This window comes from Sapajus apella, unplaced genomic scaffold (assembly GCF_009761245.1).
Source record: "Sapajus apella isolate SASKATOON/1434 unplaced genomic scaffold, GSC_monkey_1.0 scaffold15, whole genome shotgun sequence".
NCBI lineage: Eukaryota > Metazoa > Chordata > Mammalia > Primates > Cebidae > Sapajus > Sapajus apella.
The window spans coordinates 22,351,822-22,372,955 of record NW_022436955.1 but is presented as its reverse complement, the minus strand read 5'-3'; the positions used below and the strand labels follow the sequence as shown (position 1 = coordinate 22,372,955).

The 21,134-nt window shown below is 43.7% G+C and overlaps 1 protein-coding gene and 1 long non-coding RNA gene across 2 annotated transcripts in view; both read right to left on the bottom strand.

The window, feature by feature from the left end:
• The window catches only part of WWOX (WW domain containing oxidoreductase), a 1,135,448-nt gene that overhangs the window by 245,020 nt on the left and 869,294 nt on the right, over positions 1-21,134 (bottom strand). The window lies entirely within an intron of this gene.
• LOC116555352 lies at positions 2,257-4,504 on the bottom strand. Its single transcript, XR_004270492.1, has 2 exons — positions 3,875-4,504; positions 2,257-3,759 (listed from the first exon to the last, which is right to left on the bottom strand). It is a non-coding gene; the product is annotated as an uncharacterized LOC116555352 (long non-coding RNA).

Genomic DNA, 21,134 nt, shown 5'->3' with positions numbered 1-21,134 from the left:
GCACGTTGCAAACTGTTGGTGGATTTACTATTTTGGATTCTGGAGGACAGTGGCCCTCTATTCATAGCTCCACTAGGCAGTGTCCCAGTAAGGACTCTGTGTGGGGGCTCCGACTCCACATTTCCCTTCTGCACTGTCCTAGCAGAGGTTCTCCATGACAGCCCCACCCCTGCAGGAAACTTCTGCTCAGGCATTCAGGTGTTTCCATACATCTTGTGAAAACTAGGCAGAGGTCCCCAAACCCCAATTCTTGACATCTGTGCACCCATATGCTCTACACTACATGGAAGCTACCAAGGCTTGGAGCTTCCACTCTCTGAAGCCACAGCCTGAGCTATATGTTGGCCCCTTTCAGCCATGGCTGTAGTAGCTTGGACACAGGACACCAAGTCCCTAGGCTGCACACAGCACAGGGACCCAGGACCAGGCCCGCAGAACCATTTTTTTTCTCCTGGGCATTCAGACCTCATGGGAGAGGCTGTCATGAAGTTCTCTGACATGGCCTGGACGCATTTTCCCCATGGTCTTGGGGACTAACATTGGACTCCTTGCTACTTCTGCAAATTTCTGCAGCTGGCTTGAATTTCTCCCCAGAAAATGGGTTTTTCTTTTCTATCACATAGACAGACTGCAAATTTTCCAAACTTTTATCCTCTGCTTCTTTTATAAAACTGAACGCCTTTAACAGCACCCAAGTCACCTCTTGAATGTTTTGCTGCTTAGAAATTTCTTTTACTAGACACCCTAAATCATCTTTCTCAAGATCAAATTTCCACAAATCTCTAGGGCAGGGGCACAATGCTGCCAGGAGCTTTGCTAAAACATAACAAGAGTCACCTTTGCTCTAGTTTCCAACACGTTCCTCCTCTCCATCTGAGATCACTTCAGCCTGGACCTTACTCTCCATATTACTGTCAGCATTTTGGGCAAAGCCATTCAACAAGTCTCTAGGAAGTTCCAAACTTTCCCACATTTTCCTGTCTTCTCCTGGGCCCTACAGACTATTTCCACCTCTTCTTGTTACCCAGTTCCAAAGTCACTACCACAGTTTTGGGTACCTTTTCAGCAACACCCCACTATACGGGTACCAATTTACTGCATTAGTCCATTTTCACACTGCTGATAAAGACACGCCTGAGACTAGGAAGAAAAAGAGGTTTAATTGGACTTAACATGGCTGGAGAGCTCTCAGAATCATGGTGAGAGGTAAAGGCACTGCTTACATGGTGGTGGCCAGAGAAAAATAAGAAAGAAGCAAAAGTGGAAGCCCCTGTAAATCCATCGGATCTTGTGAAACTTTTTCACTATCAGGAGAATAACATGGGAAAGACCGGCCGCCATGCTTCAATTACCTCTCCTTGGGTCACTCCCACAACACATGACAATTCCGGGAGACACAATTCAAGTTGACATTTGGGCGGGAACACAGCCAAACCATATCAGCAATTCAACAGCATCATTAAGGCCCAGTTTCTGTATCTTAAAATGGAAGTAACAATATGTGTCTATGTGTTAAGTGCATAGCCTAGTGTCTGGTAGAAAGTCCATACTCAATGCATGTTGGTTCTTATTAACCTTATCATTGTATCACCTTAATTATTTTTAAATTATTTTCACATGCTTTAAAAAGCATACCACGAACATAACTAGCATAAACAAATACCAAATTCTAGTTCAGTAAAGCAATAATGACACACCTGCTTAAGTGTTTAGGAGTGAAGTCATTGCTGTCTGCAACTTACTTAGCTTTTTGTTTGTTTTTGTTTGTTTGTTTACTTCTGACGCAGGGCGTCACTCTGTTGCCCAAGTTGAGTGCAATGGTGCAATCACAGCTCACCACAGCTCCTATCTCCTGGACTCAAACAATTCTTCTGCCTCAGCCTCCCAAGTAGCTAATTTTTTATTTTTTGTAAATACATATGTAAAAATTTTTTTATTTTTTGTAAAGGCCTCACTATGTTACCCAGGCTGGTCTCAAACTCCTGGACTTAAGCAATTCTTTCAACTTGGCCTCCCAAAATGCTGGTATTATAAATGTGAGCCACTGCACCTGACCTACAGCTTATTTTGAAATGAATCATAAGACAGACTGGTTAATACACAGAGGAATGGTAAATGAATAGAGATGCAAACAGAGGGAAATGTTAATTGCAGAGTCTAGGTGGTGCATATCGGAGTCCTTACAGTATAATTCTTTCAACGTTTGTGTATGTCTGCGATTTTTCATAATAACAAACTGTTGGTGGGATGGAACAGCAAGAAGAATGACAATAAAGAATGAAATACCGTGGGTATATCCCACAACCTAATGAGGAGTAAAAGAAGCAAGACAGCAAAGAATGCATACTGGGTGGGTGACTATTTACATGAATTTCAGGAGCAGAAATCTATGGTGATAGAAATCAGAACAGTGGTTAACTCTTAATGCTGATGGTACTTATTGGTTAGGAAGGGGGACAGATGAGCCTTCTGAGGTGTTAGGAATGTTCTCTGTCTTGATCTGAGTGGTGTTTACACAGTTGTATGAATAAGTAGTTCATTGAACTGTACATTTAATATGTGTGCACGCTACCGTAGGAATGATACATCTCAAGTTAGATTCTGATGCAAGCAGCTCACATTTTCTGAATGCCCGCCTCTTCCTGTGCCAGGCATTCTTTCTAGGCACTTTCTGATGCATTCACTTGGAAAACCATTTCAGAGAATTGTCTGACAGGATACATTATTTAAGCCTTTAAATGCGATGTGAAGCAATCTCACTTTCTTAGAAAATGACTGTCATTCCTGAGAGTAAACGTGGCCTACAAGGAAATTATGAATGTGTGAAACTCCACAGCTTCCTAGCCCTTGTCCGGTGCCTTTGGGCATTTTCTTCCTTCCTTCACAATCAGATGCCTTTTATAAAAAAAAAAAGGATGCCTTGCTGATCCAAAATATCTGCCCTCTGGCATAGGATTCAGCTACTGGGTCAGAGAAAAAAGAAGCCACCTCCAAATAACAGCACACAGAAAGTCATCTACAGGCTGGATGTCTTCATCAAAGGCTAGGCTCCTCTTCTCTCCTCTGGGAGACATTCCTGTTCTTTTTTACCTTAGGATTGTACCTGTCCAAAGCTGCCTTATGGCCTAACCCACTGAATCACAGGTAGAAAGCACATGCAGATTTGTTCAGGAGCAGCCTGGAAGAAGGTCCTGACAAGCGATAAGGGAAGATAGGGGATCTGTTTCAGGCAACAAAGACTTGGCTACCAGGTCTGTCCCTAACACCTGCCAAATTGCGCTTGATGTAAATTTGAAAGCAATAGCTCTTGGATGCAGGTAATACAGGAATATGGAACCACAGAATGATTTCTGCAAAATCAATTGCATGGAAGATGCCGTAGAAATAGAGATGCATTAAGATTCAGGACAGTAAGACTACTGTGATGACCTGAGGTACTTGTTTAAAAGATAAAGTTCCCCAAGTTCCTCCTCAGACTTACTGAATCAAAATATCTGGGAGTGATAGCCAGAAAATGCTTATGTTAACAAGCTCACACTGGGGAGTCTCTTACATGTGAAAGATGGAAGATCAAAGATTCTTTGTGAAGAGTCCCTTCAGGGGAACAGGCCTTTCATTTATCCCCCCTTACTTACCCATACACATATTGCATCCACTCATCCATCCATCCATCCATCCATATATACATACATACATACATGTACCCACCTACCACCCACCATTCCACACATCCATGCATCCATCCAGCCATCCATCTACCTATCAACCTATCTATCCATCCATATATCCGTCCATCTATTCACCCATCCATCCATGTACCCACTTACCACCCACCATTCCACACATTCATGCATCCATCCAGCTATCCATCTACCTGTCAACCTACCTATCCATCCACATATCCATCCATCCACCCACCCATCTATCCATCCATCCATGCATCTCATAGCTGTGTATCTGCTGAGTGTTATCTTTGTGCCGTGCCACAAGCTGCACCTTCCTTGGTGGTCAAAGACAGTTTCCTTCCACCAACTAGTTTTACAGACAACTACATCAACTTAGCCACATTCAATTACATATTCATCAGTTCATTTGTAACTATAATTTTCAAAAACCTTACAGAAATTTCCCTCATTTTTCCTCCTCATCTGTATAAACCTTCTAAGCTCCAATATCACCATCCCTGCATAAAGGACCACCTGGATTTTAGGAGACTGATCTGGAACATAACCATTGAATGATTCACTTGAGTCTATTTTTAGGGGAACTTGTCCTGCTAGCTGAGAACACCTAAATCTCATGGGCCTGAGGGTCATCATGTCCAGATGTATGGAGCTGATTACTGTTAGAGACATCTAATTACGAGTGAGTAAAGATACTCCAAAAAGAATACACTATAGATTATTCTCTTTTCAGAAAGCTAAGAGAATTTGGGCACCAAACTAGGCCCTGTAGGGTCTGAAGTTCTTTACTTTTGACATAAAGTCTTCAAAAGAGCTACATATGTATATTCAATAAAATATGATGCTGGTTTAAGAAGAAGACATAAAGACAAGGTGACAAAATAGAGAGCTCCCAAAGCCAGGTAGACTCCTTTTGAAATAAGCGCTGTATACCTCTACCAGAGAGTCGTACATCCCAGTAGCTGAAGGCATAGAGACTTATTATGATTAGCGTGCTGTCTTGAGCTTCTTTATTTAGCTCTCGGTTCCCTACAGATTGTAAGAACCTTGAAGGCAAAGACAATTCCCTTCTTTCTGAGCAATGGATCTGTTCCGTGCCTGCCAGTCCTGATTCAATAAATACCTGGTCTATTGCTAAGGTATTTCCTTCTGTGGAAAGAAAACGACAAAATGAGACAATTGTTGCAACCTCCGGTAGCTTTAAGCTAAAGCAAATAAATGATCTTCTTTAAGTGACAGTCTCCTTTCATATTAAGTATTGAGGATATTAGAGAATAAGTCCAGATGGCTGAAGAATGGGTAATATCAGCCCAGCCACTCAGCAGCAACAAAATGGACATAGTTTTGAATATACCACAAGCCAAACATTACACTAGAAAATATGAAGCCTAGTCCTATCATTTCCTATCTTTCCTAGCTGGAGGTGGGGATGTGTTTGACCTATGACCCAAATTATGGCCACTTTTGGGATCAGACGTTACAAGTCAGGTACTGTTTTTCACACCAGAACATGGGTATCTGGAATTAAGTGTGCTTCCTCGGTCCACTCTGCTGTCTGAGCCTCAACACAACCCCTTATCCCTCACCCTCTGACACTGACCCTGACCTGTAGCCCTTTAGTCTGTCCCACCATTTGCACCAATACACACTAACTGGTAGACCTAAAGCACAAATGCCACTAGTATTTCCTTTACTCAACCAGAAGGCTCTCCCCTTATACACATCCTTTATTCTCCACCTTGGTTGCAAATGAGAATTACTTAGGGAAACTGGAAACTCCTTATGCCTAGGCTGTATCTTTATCCAGTTAAATCAGACTCTCCACAAGAAAAACCCAGGCATCAGGATCTTTTATATTTCCCCATATGATTCCCAAAGGGTTGAGAACCACTGATAGCTTACATCTTTCCCCGACTTGTCTCAGGTTCATCAATCTATGCATTTGGTTTTGGAAAGTCTCTCAGGCCTTTTGATGTGGTATACGCAGGGGGTCTCATCAGCATCTGGGCCTCCACTCTATCCTGCAAATTTTCATGAGCCCTTTGATCTTCTGCCAAGACACCCACCTTCCTATCACACTGAGAGTAAACACTGCTGATTCTTGCATCCTAGAAGTGGATGGATGGATAGATGGATGAATGGACTGATGAATGGATGAACAGGTGGATAAATGCATGAGTGAACAGATGGATGAAAAGATAGATGAATGGCTGACCCCATGAAGGTTTTTATTATCATACCTGAGTTACTGTGTTAGTCTTATCTTTTCAAATGTTTATGCCCCTAAAAGATGTCAAGTTCCAAAAGACAGACATCTTTCTCTGTCTTTGCTTTCACAGGGCCAAGCACAGCACTTGGCTGGTGGCAGGTGCAGCAACAGGTAAAAAACACATGCCTTTTGAAAAATAAATGAATTCAGTTCAATGCCCGTATTTCTAGGTCTGTACGATATTCTTCCAGGATGTAATTTCTCAGTAATGAGAAGAATGAGAACCTTGACACAGAGATGGCCCATTGATATTTTACTTTCATACTCTAGAAACAAATACCTGGTGGTGAGTTCAGATAAACATTCCGATTAGAAGATGGTCTTACTAATTTCAAGAAAAAGTGGGTAGACAGCATTTTTACAAACATCACATTATTTGGATATTAAGTGTCTTGCTATTATAGAAACCCCTCTTTTCACAGATGGGCAAACTAAGGCCTACCAAATAATTTACTTCAGATCTCGAACCCAGAACTCTTTCCTTTTGGTCCAAATCTCTCCCCACTATGCTATCTTGAACCTATGGAGTGGAATGCAACAAACACGTTTTTCTTTTGAATCAAAGGAAGAATTTTAAAATTATAAAACCTTCTGACCCTGTGCCCCCTTCTCCAACCACGTCCTGTTTTCAGGTGAAATTATCCAACGTGGCATCGAGGACTTGGTATTTTCCATCAAATGAATTTCCTCCCGGTGAGACTGCATATACCATGTAATTTATATTTGAGTTGTTTGAGAGTACCAAAAGAAAACCAGAGGAGCCCTCGTTGTACCACCTGCGGTACAAGGATGGACTTCCATTCCTAAAGGGAGAGGGACATCACTGTTAAAAAACACTGTTCGGCTTACTACGGAAACTACAAGGCACCATAACTTCCCAAATTGGCAAAAACTACCTGCTATGGATTGTAGTAAAGTGTGTTTTTAAATTATTTCAGAACCATAAAACCTCTCCATAGAGAGTGCTTTGAAACTGCAAATTAAATATAGAACATCTATGAACTGTATCCATTTTTACAGTAAGTATATATTTCCATGGGGGTTTGTACCATCTTTTTTGTCTAGTTACACTAGTTAATAATGCAGTGAATTTGCAGTAATAGAGTAAATGTTATTTTGATGACACTATTTGATTAAATTAAAGATGACATTAAAAGGACCATTTCAATAAAGAACCGAAATATTCGGAAGTAGCTGGGGCTGAGTGTTTAAGTCAGCGAGTCTCGCGGTCTTAAAAGGACCAAATGGAATTTCCTTCACTGTATGAATGATGAGCAAGTTAAGGAACAATATGACCAAATAATATATGGGAGAATATGAAGGCTGAGATTCCAAGACCCAGGCAATTTTAGTCATTTGAGGCAGGCATACCACACGCAAGAAAACAGCTCATGAGGCCTTGGGAAAATGTAGAAATGCATTAAGTAAAACGAAAGAGAGAGGGCACTGAAATTTGCAGCAAAATGTGCTGATGTGGTGACAGTGAATTGAGTTGTCGAACAAACGAAAGGGAGGCTGGGAGGATTAGTCACGTCCCCTCCACACCCACCATCTTTTCTGCAAATTCACAAAGGTACAAGTGGGCCAGCCACAGCAGGGTAGGGACAGCTTTGAGATGAAAACAGGAGAAGAGAGTCCCAAGTATTTTAAGGCCTCTGTTCCTATGGTGTGTGCCAAATAAAAGTTCTTCTCCTGAGCGAGAGGTTCCAATGCATAAATCAAACAACTGTTGGAAAATCCTTTAAGTTTTTGGAGATAGAATCTATCTGAAGAGACATTCCTTAGTAATGGGACTGAGTTACGAATCGTGGGTATTTCACCAGAAAGAAGACCCAAGATTAAAGGTGTGCATCAGTAGAGAATTCCAGTTCCCACAGAAACACCTGTTCTGGTGTCTCAGCCCCAAAGGCAGGTGACATCCCTATGTCTACAGAGGGTCACTGGCTGTTGACAAGTTCAAGCCTGAAGCATTCACATTTGTGGCTGTTTTTATAAGTAAAGAGAGACGGGGGGAAAAAACCCAACTCAGCTCAAGCTCATATAATTCTTCCTTGTGATCTCAAAAGAGCATCATTAGAAGCTAAGTTTTCTCAGATAATTATCTGGTCGTCATGCATGTCGGTATCTCAAAATAATTATTTCCTCACAGAAAAGGAAGGCGGTGTGGTTTGCTGGAAAAGTCATGTGCCCTGCATTTCAGTAAATATTGCTTCTTTAAGGGCAGATACCTCAGATTACAACATTCGTGGTGTTTTCGACTTTCTGCGTCTAAAGTGGGAGTGTTTATTACCTTCTCAGTGCAAATCACTTAGACACAAAGGAGGATGTAAAACGTCACATCAGGCAAGTCTATTAAATAAAGCATGTGAATAACACACATTGTGATGCTGAGATTTTCAAAGCTGAACAGAGTCCTCCAGATGCCAGGAAATTTGTTTTCATCGAAGATACCCATGTCCTGTGAGGGATCACAACTACTCAGAAGTGACGGCAGCAAACTTTCTTCACAAAACATTTTATTTCCCAGAATTTTGAGTGGCTCAAGTCTATATGTTTGAGACACTCTCCTTCATAATTTCTATAAGTGGCCACAGTCCACGTGGGTGACCTCCTGTTGCCCTCTACATGTCTGAGGCCGGGCTCACCAGATCTCAAATTTCTTGTTTGTGGCACATTTTCAACACTCAAAAACACAAAAGGAATTTTTGATAAGTGCACAAAAAGATTAAAAAGGGAAAATAGAGAAATTTTAGAGCAATGAAACTATTCAGTATGGTATGGTATGATTATGATATGATATGATATGTGATATGACGTATGATAGACACATGTCATTCCACGTCTGTGAAAACCCACAGAATATATACCACCAAATGTGAATTCTAATGAACCTATGGACTTTAGGTGATGATGATGTGTCATTGTAGATTAATCAGTTAAAACAAATATAGGCCTAGTGTGGTGGCTCAGGCCTGTAATCCTAGCACTTTGGGAGGCTGAGGTGGGCGGATCACTTGAGGTCAGAAGTTCGAGACCAGCCTGGCCAACATGGTGAAACCCCATTTCTACTAAAAATATTTTTAAAAATTAGCCGGGTGTGGTGGCATATGCCTGTAATCCCAATTACTCAGGAGGCTGAGCCAAGGGAATTGCCTGAACCCAGGAGGTCGAGGCTGCAGTGAGCCAAGATTGCGCCACTGCATTCCAGCCTGGGCGACGGAGCAAGACTCCAACTCAAAACAACAACAACAACAGACTCCAAAAACCTAAACAAATACACTGATCTAGTAGGGATGTGGAGAGTGAGCCAGCGTTCAGCAGGAGGTATATGGGAACTCTCTGTATTTTCTGCTCAAGTTTGACTCTGAAACTAAAACTATTATTTAAAAAAAAGTTCGTTGTCGTTGTTGTTGCTTGTTTTCTGTTTTGTTTTTGTTTATTTTTTTCTAAAGTGAAAAGAAGGCCGGGCATGGTGGCTCACACCTGTAATCCCAACAATTTGGGAGGCTGAAGTGGGAGGAAGGGTCTCTTGAGGCCAGGAATTCAAGGCCAGCCTGGGAAACATAGTGAGATCTCATCTTTGCAAAAAATAAATCAGTCAAGGGTAGTGATGCACAACTGCAATCCCAGCTATTCGGGAGGCTGAGGCAGGAGAATTGCTTGAGTTTAGGAGGCTGAGGCTGCCATGATTGGGCCACCGCACTCCAGCCTGGACAACAGAGCAAGGCCCGATCTCAAAACAAAAAATAAAAGCAAAAATCAATTTAAAAACAATAAAAAGAAATGAGAAAATTAAAAAATATAAAAAATAAAGTGAAAAGAGGTTTCATAAAAAGCAAATATGAACAGTTTGTTGGTGTTAAAAAGTCCAGTGACTACCCCTGCAGCATGGTGTCCCTGTATGAGGTGAACTTTGTACCATCCTAGTTGTGATCCACACTCACATGTTCCAGTAAAAATAGAATCTCTTTTGGCCCAAGCTCTCTGGGACTCTGAGTAACTCACACCTCTCACTTGCCTCGAGTTGGGCGTGAGTATTGCAGCACACCTGACTCATCTCCTCAATGCTCCTCTCAACGGATTTCACTGACGTCGCATGTGCAGCTGCAGAGAATATCTATTTTAGGGCCTGTGGGACATTTGGTGGCCCATCTGTGAAGATGTGCTGAATACCATTTGAGCACCCACACTGCAGTTCCAGCGTACGGCCACAGTCTCTGACCCCTGCAGTCTCTCCTCCAGTTGACCCTACCAGCAAAGTCTCCTTTTCCTATGGGGCAAAATTCTAGATAGTCTTCACCTGTCACCTCCTCTCTGCAGAGTTCTCTGATCAGGAAAGAACACATTCCCAGTGCTTTGTGGGGGATAATGCAGAAGGATCACTTGAAGCTGAGAGTTTGAGATCAGCCTGGACAACATAGTGAGACTCTGTCCCTACAAAAAATGTAAAAATTAGCTTGGCATGGTGGCCTGTGTCTGTGGTCTCAGATGCTCAGGAAGCTGAGGCAGGAGGATCTCTTGAGTCCAGGAGCTTGAGACTGGAGTGAGCTACAATCATCCCAATGCACTCCAGCCTCAGTGACAGAACAAGACCCTGTCTCTAAAAAAATAGTAATAATAACAAATAATATTAAAAACAAATTGATCATGTAGCTGTGCTTCCCATGGCAATTTATATAATTTTTATTATAGCGCCGACCACTCCTCAACCGTAACTCCCATTACAAGATTTTATTCATGCGCCCATGTTTTTAAGTTCAAAATTCATTGAGGTCAGGTCTGTATCTTATTTGTTCTTATTTATGCGTCTGATTCCAGTCCCTGGCATTGGCTTGCCCTTTGCTGCTGCTCTACAAGTATATAAAGGAAATGGGGCATTTGTGCAGCTCCATTATTTTTAGCAAGGCACTAAGCTATCATTGCAGATTTTTAGTAAAATATGAAAGTTTCACCGTTCATCTATCCATGCATCAATTATCCATCTATCCAAGTACTCATTCATCCATGTATCCATCCATCTGTTCATCCAGCCAGCCAGCTACCCAACCGTCCACATATCCATCCAATTATCTAACCATTCAACCATCCATCCATCCATCCATCCATTCTTCCGTCCATTCAGCCAGCCAACCAGTCAGCCATCCATCCATCCCCTCACCCAACCATCATCCATCCAATCACCCAACCATCCAACCACCCAACCATCCAACCATCCATCCATCCCTCCATCCATCCATCCTTCCATCCATCCATCCAACTACCCAACCATCCAACCATCCATCCATCCAACCAACCATCCATCCATCTAAAGAATATGCAATCATGCCTACTCTGCCAGTCATTTTTATGGGAGATCTTAAAAAATCTAAAAAAAAAAGATAACTAGGAAATTACTAAGATATGGTCCTTGCCTTGCCATGTATTGCCATGGAAGAGGAGAAATAATATACGAAAGCAAAGACCGTGTGTTGTTCATCTTTTTGTCCCCTGCGGCATCTTGTACAGGGACTTGGATTCAGTAGCAATTTGCAAATGACTATTGAATTAATGAATAAAAACAAACACAATATAAGGCAGTAAGTGAAAAGTGTCAAATAAACGCAAAGCCCAAAAACGCTACAGAAGAGTGGAGAGTGGATTGATCATGCCCAGCTGGAAACTTCAGGGTAGGTGGAATCTGAGTTGAGACGGGAGGTCTGGCTCAAGCTTGAAACTGGGTGATGAGAGCAGGCGTTCCAGGAAAGAGCTTACCCATTCATGCATGCACTCTCTACTGTCATTGTCTATCGAAATGCTTGGCACAGAGATGAACCTCAGTAAGTGGCTTTGTTTTGAAGTACAGTACCCACTGGGCTGAGCTGGGCACTGAGGCAACAGTGGAGGGGACACAGTCTCTGCCCTCAATGAGTCTCTTGGGCCAATGACTCTGGAGGAAGCCAGCAGTAAACTTGGGGTTAGCAAGACAGTATGTGGCCATAAAACAGCAATTTAAACTGCATAGAGTGGAGCAGAGGTCCTAAAGGGACCCTTGATGAATAGGTTTCTAATTTGACTAGGTTAGAATCTTGTGTTTGCAATTAGCAGCATCCATTTGCATACAATTAGTGTGCAAAGCCCTTAAACAGAGTTTGTTCTCTAAAGTAGGTTACATGTGACCTCCCCACCACCCCACTGTAATTGTGCCTACACTATTGATTTGTTTTACAAATCTATTACCCTATATGGACCAAGGAGAAACTCTGGCTAAGTCTAGGTCCAAAGGGGAATACTTACATAGTTATTTTCTCTGCCTGGTCAGAGCAAAGGCTGAACTTCCCAAGGGCTCTCACTTAGGAGGCTAGGTTATTAGGAGTGGGTCACTGATGACTGAATTCAACAGTCAATTTGGCTAGTATATGGCCAGATTGTCCACCATCACCATCAACAACAACAACTGGAAAAAAGCAATCCGGGGAAGCAACAACCACAAATCAGAGAAATGGATGATTTGTCATGAGCATTGTGTGGTTTTCCTAAAGCCTTTGCTGGCCCATCCATCTTCTAAGCCAGCTTCAGGTTTCCCTTTGATTCCTGTTTCTCTCTGTAGAATTATTCTAGAAGCTTGAGCAAGTGCCTGTGAAGCACAGATTTATTCACGTACTCATTCACTCACTCATTCAATAAACACTTGTTAATAGCTAAGCCGTCTGCTGGGCACTAGGGGTACACTGGTGAACTGAAACAAACACATGCCCTATGGAGCTTACTGTCAAGTGGGAAGAACAGAAATTGATAAATACAAAAATAGGCCAGGCATGGTGGCTCACACCTGTAATCCCAGCACTTTGGGAGACAGAGGTGGTGAGATCACTTGAGGCCAGGAGTTCAAGACCAGCCTGGCCAACACAGTAGAGACCCCGTCAAATACAAAAATTAGCCAGGTGAGGTGGTGCATGCCTGTATTCCCAGCTACTTGGGAGGCTGAGGCAGGAGAATCGCTTGAACCTGGGAGGGAGAGGTTGCAGTAAGCTGAGATCACACCATTGCACTCCAGCCTGGGTGACACAGCAAGACTCTGTCTCAAAAAAAACCAAAAAGCAAAAACACAAAAATAATGTGAAATTGCAGCTCAGCGCATTGCTGCCAAGAGGAAATGCACAGAACTATGAAAACGTACTGGAGGATTTAATGCAGTCATGGAAGGCTTCCTGGAGCAAGTGATCACTGAGTTGAAATATAAAGAATCAGTAGAGGCAACGTAGGAGAGGGACAAGCATATACAAAGCCCCTGTTGCAGGAGGCAAAGTGCAAAAAGCCTAAAGAAAGAAGGTAGAGGGTTACAATGACAGCAGGGAAGGTAGGCGGGGGCTAGATCACTCGGCGGCGGGATTGCAGGTGATGTTTAGGGGTCCATCTTTACCCTACAAACAGTATAAAATCATTGCTGGGATGGGAAGATTACAATGGCATACTCAGATTTGAGTTTCAAAAACATCGCTATGCCACAGTTTAAAAACGGTATGGAGAGAAACCATGCCCCTGCTGGATTCCTCTGCCCTCTCACCCACATCCATGGAAGAATGCTGCTATCTGCCTTTGGCATGACAGTGCCAGGAACTGCCTCTAACTCTGCTCAGACCTTTCCTGCCCGCTGCCATCCTGTCTGGCCCCCTTCACAACTCTAAGTATGTAACTCTCTCACCCCTGGCATGCCTCATGCCCCATCACCTAGTACACTAGTACCAGGTGGAACCACAGTCCCCAACTCCACTGGCAATGATCCTAAAACAAGATTGACATCAAGACTGCCACTGTCGGCTGGGCGCGGTGGCTCAGGCCTGTAATCCCAGCACTTTGGGAGGCCAAGGCGGGCAGGTCATGAAGTCAGGAGATCAAGACCATCCTGGCTAACATGGTGAAACCCCGTTACTACTCTAAGAAAAAAAAAAAAATTAGGCTGGCATGGTGGCACTGCCTGTAGTCCCAGCTAACCGGGAGGCTGAGGCAGGAGAATCGCTTGAACCTGGGAGGCGGAGGTTGCAGTGAGCTAAGATTGCACCACTGCACTCCAGCCTGGGTGACAGAGCGAGACTCTATCTCAAAACAACACAAAACAAAACACACAAAAAGACTGCCACTGTTTCCTGGGATGGGTATTGATGCAGCAGTATAGCTGCTGTGATGAAGGCCTGCTGTTTGGTCTTTTTAATACCCATGCCCCCCTTTCCAGCAATAACATGCTTTCTTGACTTCATACCTCACTGCCTGTATGGTGTGGACGAAGCTGATCCCACTCCCAAGTTCTAAGGGGGCGTTTATTCCGGGTCCAGACAGGATGACAGTGATTGGCTCAGACACTAACACGTGACCCACTGAGGGCCAATGAGAATCAGCCGCGGGACTCTCGCTGACGCTATAGGGAAGCAGCTGCTCCCTCCCACCAACATTCCAACATTAACAGTACAGCGCATGGTGCCTTGTCTGCAAGTGAAGTTTACACAGATGCAAGTAAAGTTTACACAGATGCAAGTAAAGCTGAGAGATGCAGAGAAATAGAATTACGACCGTGCCGCTGGATCACTTAGATCCAGCCATGCCAGATCCACCCTGAGGCTTCCCAGTTTTACAAACCAATCAGTTCCTTTTCTTGGTCTAAGAAAGTTAGGGTCGTGTTTGTCACTGGCAGTTAAAAATAAAAACTGACACAAGAGCAGAAAATCAAATACCGCATGTTCTCACTCATAGGCGGGTGTTGAACAATGAGAACACATGGACACAGGGAGGAGAGCACTACACACTGGGGTCTGTTGGGGGGGAAATAGGGGAGGGACAGCGAGGGGTAGGGAGCTGGGGAGAGATAGCATGGGGAGAAATGCCAGATATAGGCGAATGGGAGGAAGGCAGCAAATCACACTGCCATGTGTGTACCTATGCAACAATCTTGCATGTTCTTCACATGTACCCCAAAACCTAAAATGCAATAAAAAAATAAAATAAAATAAAATAAAAACTCCGTCCTTATCTGGCCTGTTCTCATTGTCCTACAATAGCTGAAACCTACAACGTCTGGCCTGAGATGCAGCTAATGGGGTGGTGATATCAGGAGAAGCGGTAGAGTGAGGCTGGAAAGAACTGGGTGTTTATGGCTCCAAAGACTGAAAATCTGGCCAGTGTTACCCTTGGGCCTTCAGCTGCCACACCTCTGCAAGCACCTTGCACTATAAGAAGAAGAGTCAATCAGAGCCCATGTCATAAAGGTCTGGTTTTCCCTATAGGTGCCAACCTTCAAGTTTTCCAAAGTCCCAGGCATGGCGCCAGTAATCACTCCAGATTTCATTTGAAATTTCCCAATTTTATCACCGTGAGTGTCTAAAAGAAACCATTACTAATAGGTTTGCAGAAAGTACTGACCCAAGGATAAACGATTCTACCTCAAAATTCTTGCTCTACTTAATGGAAGCCTTTTTTAAGTTCAGTCTTTTTTTATGATGTTAGAAATCTTTATTTCCTAATACCATAAGTGTGTGTGCGTGTGTGTGCACACGTGCGTGCATGTGTGTGCGTGCGTGCGTGTGTGTGTGTGTGTGTGTTCTGAAATTTTGACCTTTAGTAGCCAGGGTTGGCTTTGTCTTTCCTCAAATTCAAGTTCACCTGCTGTAACTTAGCCTTCCAACCCAGTGTCTTTGTCACCAGGAGCTGATAAGGCAGAAAAGCCCCTTCCTCTCAGAACAATGCTATGCCACCATTCTTCTGTAGTAACAAACACTGAGAAGTCTTCAATTTCTCCTTTCCTTTTTCCTCAAGGAAATAACCAGCGATGGACTAAAACCACCGGCTCCAAATTCACACACACATCATGTCAGGCATTTGAGCTAAAGACCATAATTCAGCTGAAAGATTAGGAGGGAAATATTAGGGAAGGATGGATAAGACAGGAAATCTACAACCTATCGAGAAGGGAAAAGTGAGATCACGCTTTCTTTTTGAGCCAAAAAACAAACAATCAAAAACATGTGCAGTATTTCCTGGTTGAGAACATGGTCTCTGGTATCACCACACAAGTTCAAATGGCAGACTACACCTAGAGCTGCACAGCCTTGGAAAGTCTACAAGCCTCAGTCCTCTCATCTGTCAAATGGGAGTATGATAGCTAGGTTAAAAGAAAGGCCAGGCACGGTGGCTCACACCTGGAATTCCAGCACTGTGGGAGGCTGACGCGGGTAGATCATGAGGTCCGGAGATCAAGACTATCCTGGCCAACATGGTGAAACCCCATCGTTACTAAAAATACAAAAAACATTAGCCAGACATGGTGGCGTGTGCCTGTAGTCCCAGCTACTAGGGAGGCTGAGGCAGGTGAATTGCTTGAACCCTGGAGGTGGAGGCTGCAGTGAGCTGAGATTGTGCCACTGCACTCCAGCCTGGGTGACGGAGCAAGACTCCATCTCGAAAAAAAAAAAAAATGCATGAAAAGGGCTTAGCATATCCCTTACCTGGTATAGATAAACAGTAAATAAATACTGCTGGTACTATTAAAGCAGGGCTGAGAGCCATAAAAAGTAACACAGACATGGAGTGACATGTCAGAATCTACAGCAGAGATTTCTCTGGCTAGACAACGTAGGGTGCACACAACGCAGGGTGTTCATCCCTCCACTGGAACACCTTTTACTTGTCATATTTGTTCCACAGGGTAGATCAGGGACAGCTGTGGCGTGACGCTCAGAAGAAGCCACACATACACCTCAACGCTTTGTCCAGATGGAGTTAACATGAGTCTTGGAAAGCGGGATTAAAAGAATAGAAATGTGTTCATCTGTGAAATTAAAAGTAGTACAGCATGACACACAGCATTATGTGTTGGGGTTGGTCAAAAGCCGTAATTAGGCTGAGTATGACTCTGAACACACTCGTAATCACACAAAAGTAATTCTGTTGAATGAAAGGGGCTGACTCTCACAGGAGGGGACATCAGGAAAAAGTCTGGGTTGTAGGAGGAAACACGCTAGATAAGCAGAAGGCTGGTGGAGCCCCACCCTGTGGAAGGCCCCATGGCAATGTATCGGTTTTTCTACTGCTGCCATAGCAAATTACCATCCCCTTAAAACAACGCATCTATTCGCCACTGCACAGTTGCTGTGGGTTGGAAGTCCCAGGCACAGAGTGGCTCACATGGGTTTTCTGTTTCAGGTCTCACAAGGCCAAAGTCAAGGTGTCAACCAGCCTGGGTTCTTCTTTGGAGGCTCCAGGAAAGAATCTGCTCCCAAGCCTACTCAGGATATTGGCAGAAGTCAGTTCCACGCAGGTGCAGGACTGAGGTCCCCGTTTTCCATGCTATACAGGTGGAAAGTCCCTATTTCCTTCTGGCTGTCAGAAAGAGCTAGTTCTCAGCTTCTAAGGGCCGCCCATATTTCTTGCCATACGCCCCCTCTGTCTTCAAAAGCAGTGGCAGTATGTGAAATCCTTCTCTGCTTGCGATCTCTCTGCCTCCACTCGGCTGCCTCTCTCTGATTCTCCTGTCCACCTTCCCCTTCTGCTTTGAAGGGCTCCTGTGATAACCCTAGTTTCTGCTGATAACCCAGGATAACGTCCCTTTTCTAAAGTTAGCTGATTAGATACCTTAATTACATCTGCAAGATCCCTTTTGTCATGTTGTATAACACCACCATGGGAGTAGTGCCAGGAGGGGAGGTCTTGGGGGCTGGACCCTACCACCGGCCCCAAAATTGACTCCCCTGACATTGGAGCTAGAACTTCTTCTCAAATGGGAACCCCCAAGTTCATGCTGCTCAGACCAGCGGACTTCAAGTCATTCCTAGGGACGAGGAGGCGGGGGTATGAAGCAGGTATAGGGCTGTCACAGGCATCTATAAATCAGGCAGCAGAGCTGTCTTGGGGGCTGGGACCTTCCAGAAATGGGAGGTTCTCAAAGGCAAAACGCCACAAGAGACAGACTTTTGCCTCACTCATAGAGAGTGGATTTTTCAGTCTAGCTACCCGGAAAAGACACACGTTGAGATCTGTTAGGTGCAAGTGTGCTATGCAACATCAAGAAGATGCCTGGAAACTTCTGAAAGGGAGACAGGCAGTTCTTTGGTGGGACAGTGACATGTGTCCCAAACAGTGACAATCATAAATAACAGCCAGTGGTGCCTCTGTCTGTGGACCAACCTGCCACCTGAGATCCAGGTACTCAGCAAGTCTGCATTTCCTGCAAAACTCGGAGGCAGGTGTCATTTGTCTCATTCTGAGCAACTTAAGTTTCAGAGAGGCCGAATAAGGCAGGATGCCAGCAGCTGTGTGGATGGGAGCTGAACTCTGATGGTACAGGATGCATTCTTTCCTCTCCACCAGCCCCTCAGGCCTCCATCGTCCCACCCTGCCTCCCTCTGCCTTTGACTTCCTCTAGAATGTCCTTGGACCTCCTGTCTCAGAAGTAATGATTTAATTACTGGTGTTTTTTCAATGACATAATTAGATATCCATAGTGAGGTAAATCAACCTGAACCTGTTCGAAGGACGCTTAAAAGCTGCCCTGGAATATTTTATTTTGGTGCTTCTCCTCTCCAGATTTTGGCTCTTATGGATCTAAAATTAGGTTTCCAGTTTAGCCCCTGGAGGCAAGAGGTGAAAATGGTTATAAATAGCATCTAGGTGGCACATTCTTTTTGGCTCTTCTAAAGGGGCTAAGTGAGGAGACAAAGCAATTGCTTTATTGAACAATGCAAGCAATTCTTCTCCAGCTTATTATGATCAGGGGTTATCTGATCACAGAGTGTGGCATGGACAGACATCCCTGCCGCACCAGGGGTCATCCCTAAAAACCCCTAACAGACAGCTCATCAGGGCAAGAGCTTTCCAACCCAAAGGCCCCCATCCATCTCTGTGTTCACTGAATTTGCCAGCACTCCCCAGTTCCCTCACTCCTTTCATCTCAGTTAGCACTCAAAAGCAGGTGCACCTGCGCTGTAATAAATGCAGGGATGCAGCTGAGGGGGGAAAGAGAAAAATAACAAATGCAGCTAGGGGGCTGAAAAAAAATGGTGTTTGAAGCTAATGACAGCGTTCCTGCCTTTATTGCTTCGGGCAGAAACAGGAAGTTAAAAATCTAAGTGGCTTGAGAAAGTCTAACATTTAGCAAACTCATTTGTGGACCTGCAGTTGGATTATCCTAATTTATTTCATTGTTGTGGGGTTTTTTCTTTTGGGTACTTTTTTAATCTATTTTTAATGGAAGACTAACGTGCATTCCTTTTCCCCCCACTTTTTTTTTTCACAGGGATTTATTGAGCAGTAAGACATTTTTCTTTTAAAAAAAGAAACTTTCTCTTTTTAACTTATTCCTTTACGGAGGCAGAGACAGGACTGAGAGGAAGAAAGTCCCTCTTCATAATCCATTTAATGCCTGCATGGGGTACTGATTCCCAAAGCTTTCTTTCGCCTCAATCTTCCAGGAAGGGAGATTGTCCTACTGACTTTGAGAAGGTCATCGTGTGACGCCCTCTTGTCCTTGCCACAGCAGTTCTTACACCAGAAACTTGTCTTGTGCGGAGCTCCTCTGGGGCTCACTGCCAATTCTGTGGACCACTGCATCCATATGGCCCGCCTGACACTCAAGGCTCTGAAAAACAAACGCACCACACAGTTCTCCAGGCCTGCACCGTGTCTGCAGAGTGCGGATGTGTCATCACCACATCGCTCCTGTACCCCAGGATGAAGACAGAAACTCTATCTTCCAGGGCGAATGCTGACATTTCTGCATTGTGTAAAAAGTGCAAAGACTGGGTTGGTCATTTTGTATGCATCTAGAAAGGTCCTGACTATTTCTTTAAATATAGAAAGAGGCCGGGCACGGTGGCCCATGCCTGTAATCTTAGCTCTTTGGGTGGATGAGGCGGGCAGATACCTGAGGTCATGAGTTCAAGACCAGCCTTGCCAACATGGTAAAACCCTATCCCTACTAAAAATACAAAAAATGAGCTCGGTGTGGTGGCTCATCCCTGTAATCCCAGCTACTCGGGAGACGACTGAGGCAGGAGAATCTCTGGAGTCCAAGAGGTGGAGGCTGCAGTGAGCTGAGATCACGCCACTGCATTCTAGCCTGGACAACAGAACAAGACTCAGTTTCAAAATAAACAAACAAACAAACAAAAACGAATACAGAAAGAGAAAATAGGCGGAGGGGTCTTGGCATTCTTGGTGATAGAATAAAAGTAAAATTAATTGGAAGAATTTCCTAAACAACCCTCTTATGCAAGAAAGTCCATTAGGTCATGGTATGTTTCTAGAGCACAGAGCTCCATTTTGAAGCACTGTGCAGCTCAGTGGCTCTTTTGGGGTGCCCAACAAGCTGTGAGGAAGGCAGAACAGGTAATTATCAGCCTGAAGAGACAGATGAGAAAATAAGTGCGTGGGGAGATGAAATGACATGTTCAAGGTCACAAGGGCAGTTAAAGTAACAGCCAGGACTGGCTCCGTGTCCAGTGACTACGAGATGAAGCCCCCGCCATACCCAACCCATATGAATGAAAGACAGCTTCTGTCTACCAGGAACACAATCCACATACAAAATGAGCCCTAAAGAAAAAGAATGTTCAGGAACCTGGAAAGCAATGAATGAAACAAGACAATGGAGGGATGAGAGAGGGGAGCACACATGGAGAGCCACAGAAAAAAGATGCCAACTTGCAAAAAATCCTCAGAAATAAAACCAGGAGTCAGATCAAATGAAGAACATCAGCCAACAACGAAAAAGAGAGGAAAAATCATAAGATGAAAAGGCCGGAATATTCTGGCAGAAGTGGCAGGGTATTAAAGGGTAACTAAAGAGAGTTTTTTAAAAAGTGGTCAAAACAAAACAAACCCCAAAACTTTTTTAGTTATAGTATAGACTTTCAAACCTGAATTTGATCTTTTTGATATGGAGACTTTAGATGCACTCAAACTAAGCAAAGGGTGAATTTCACAATTATGAAGACAAATAGCCTTCTTATTGTAAAGGCTGACATTATACGTTTAAGAAAATCAACCAAATGACACATAATCAAATTGTTCAACTCAAATCGAGTCTTTGTTCCAAAATATGTCCATCTCTGGATGGCACTCTAAAAAGCAGAACCAACCTAAGGATGCCTTGATATTCCATGGAAACTGAAAGAAGAATTGGTGCCATTATTATTTTTCATTTGTTCTAGATATTCAGG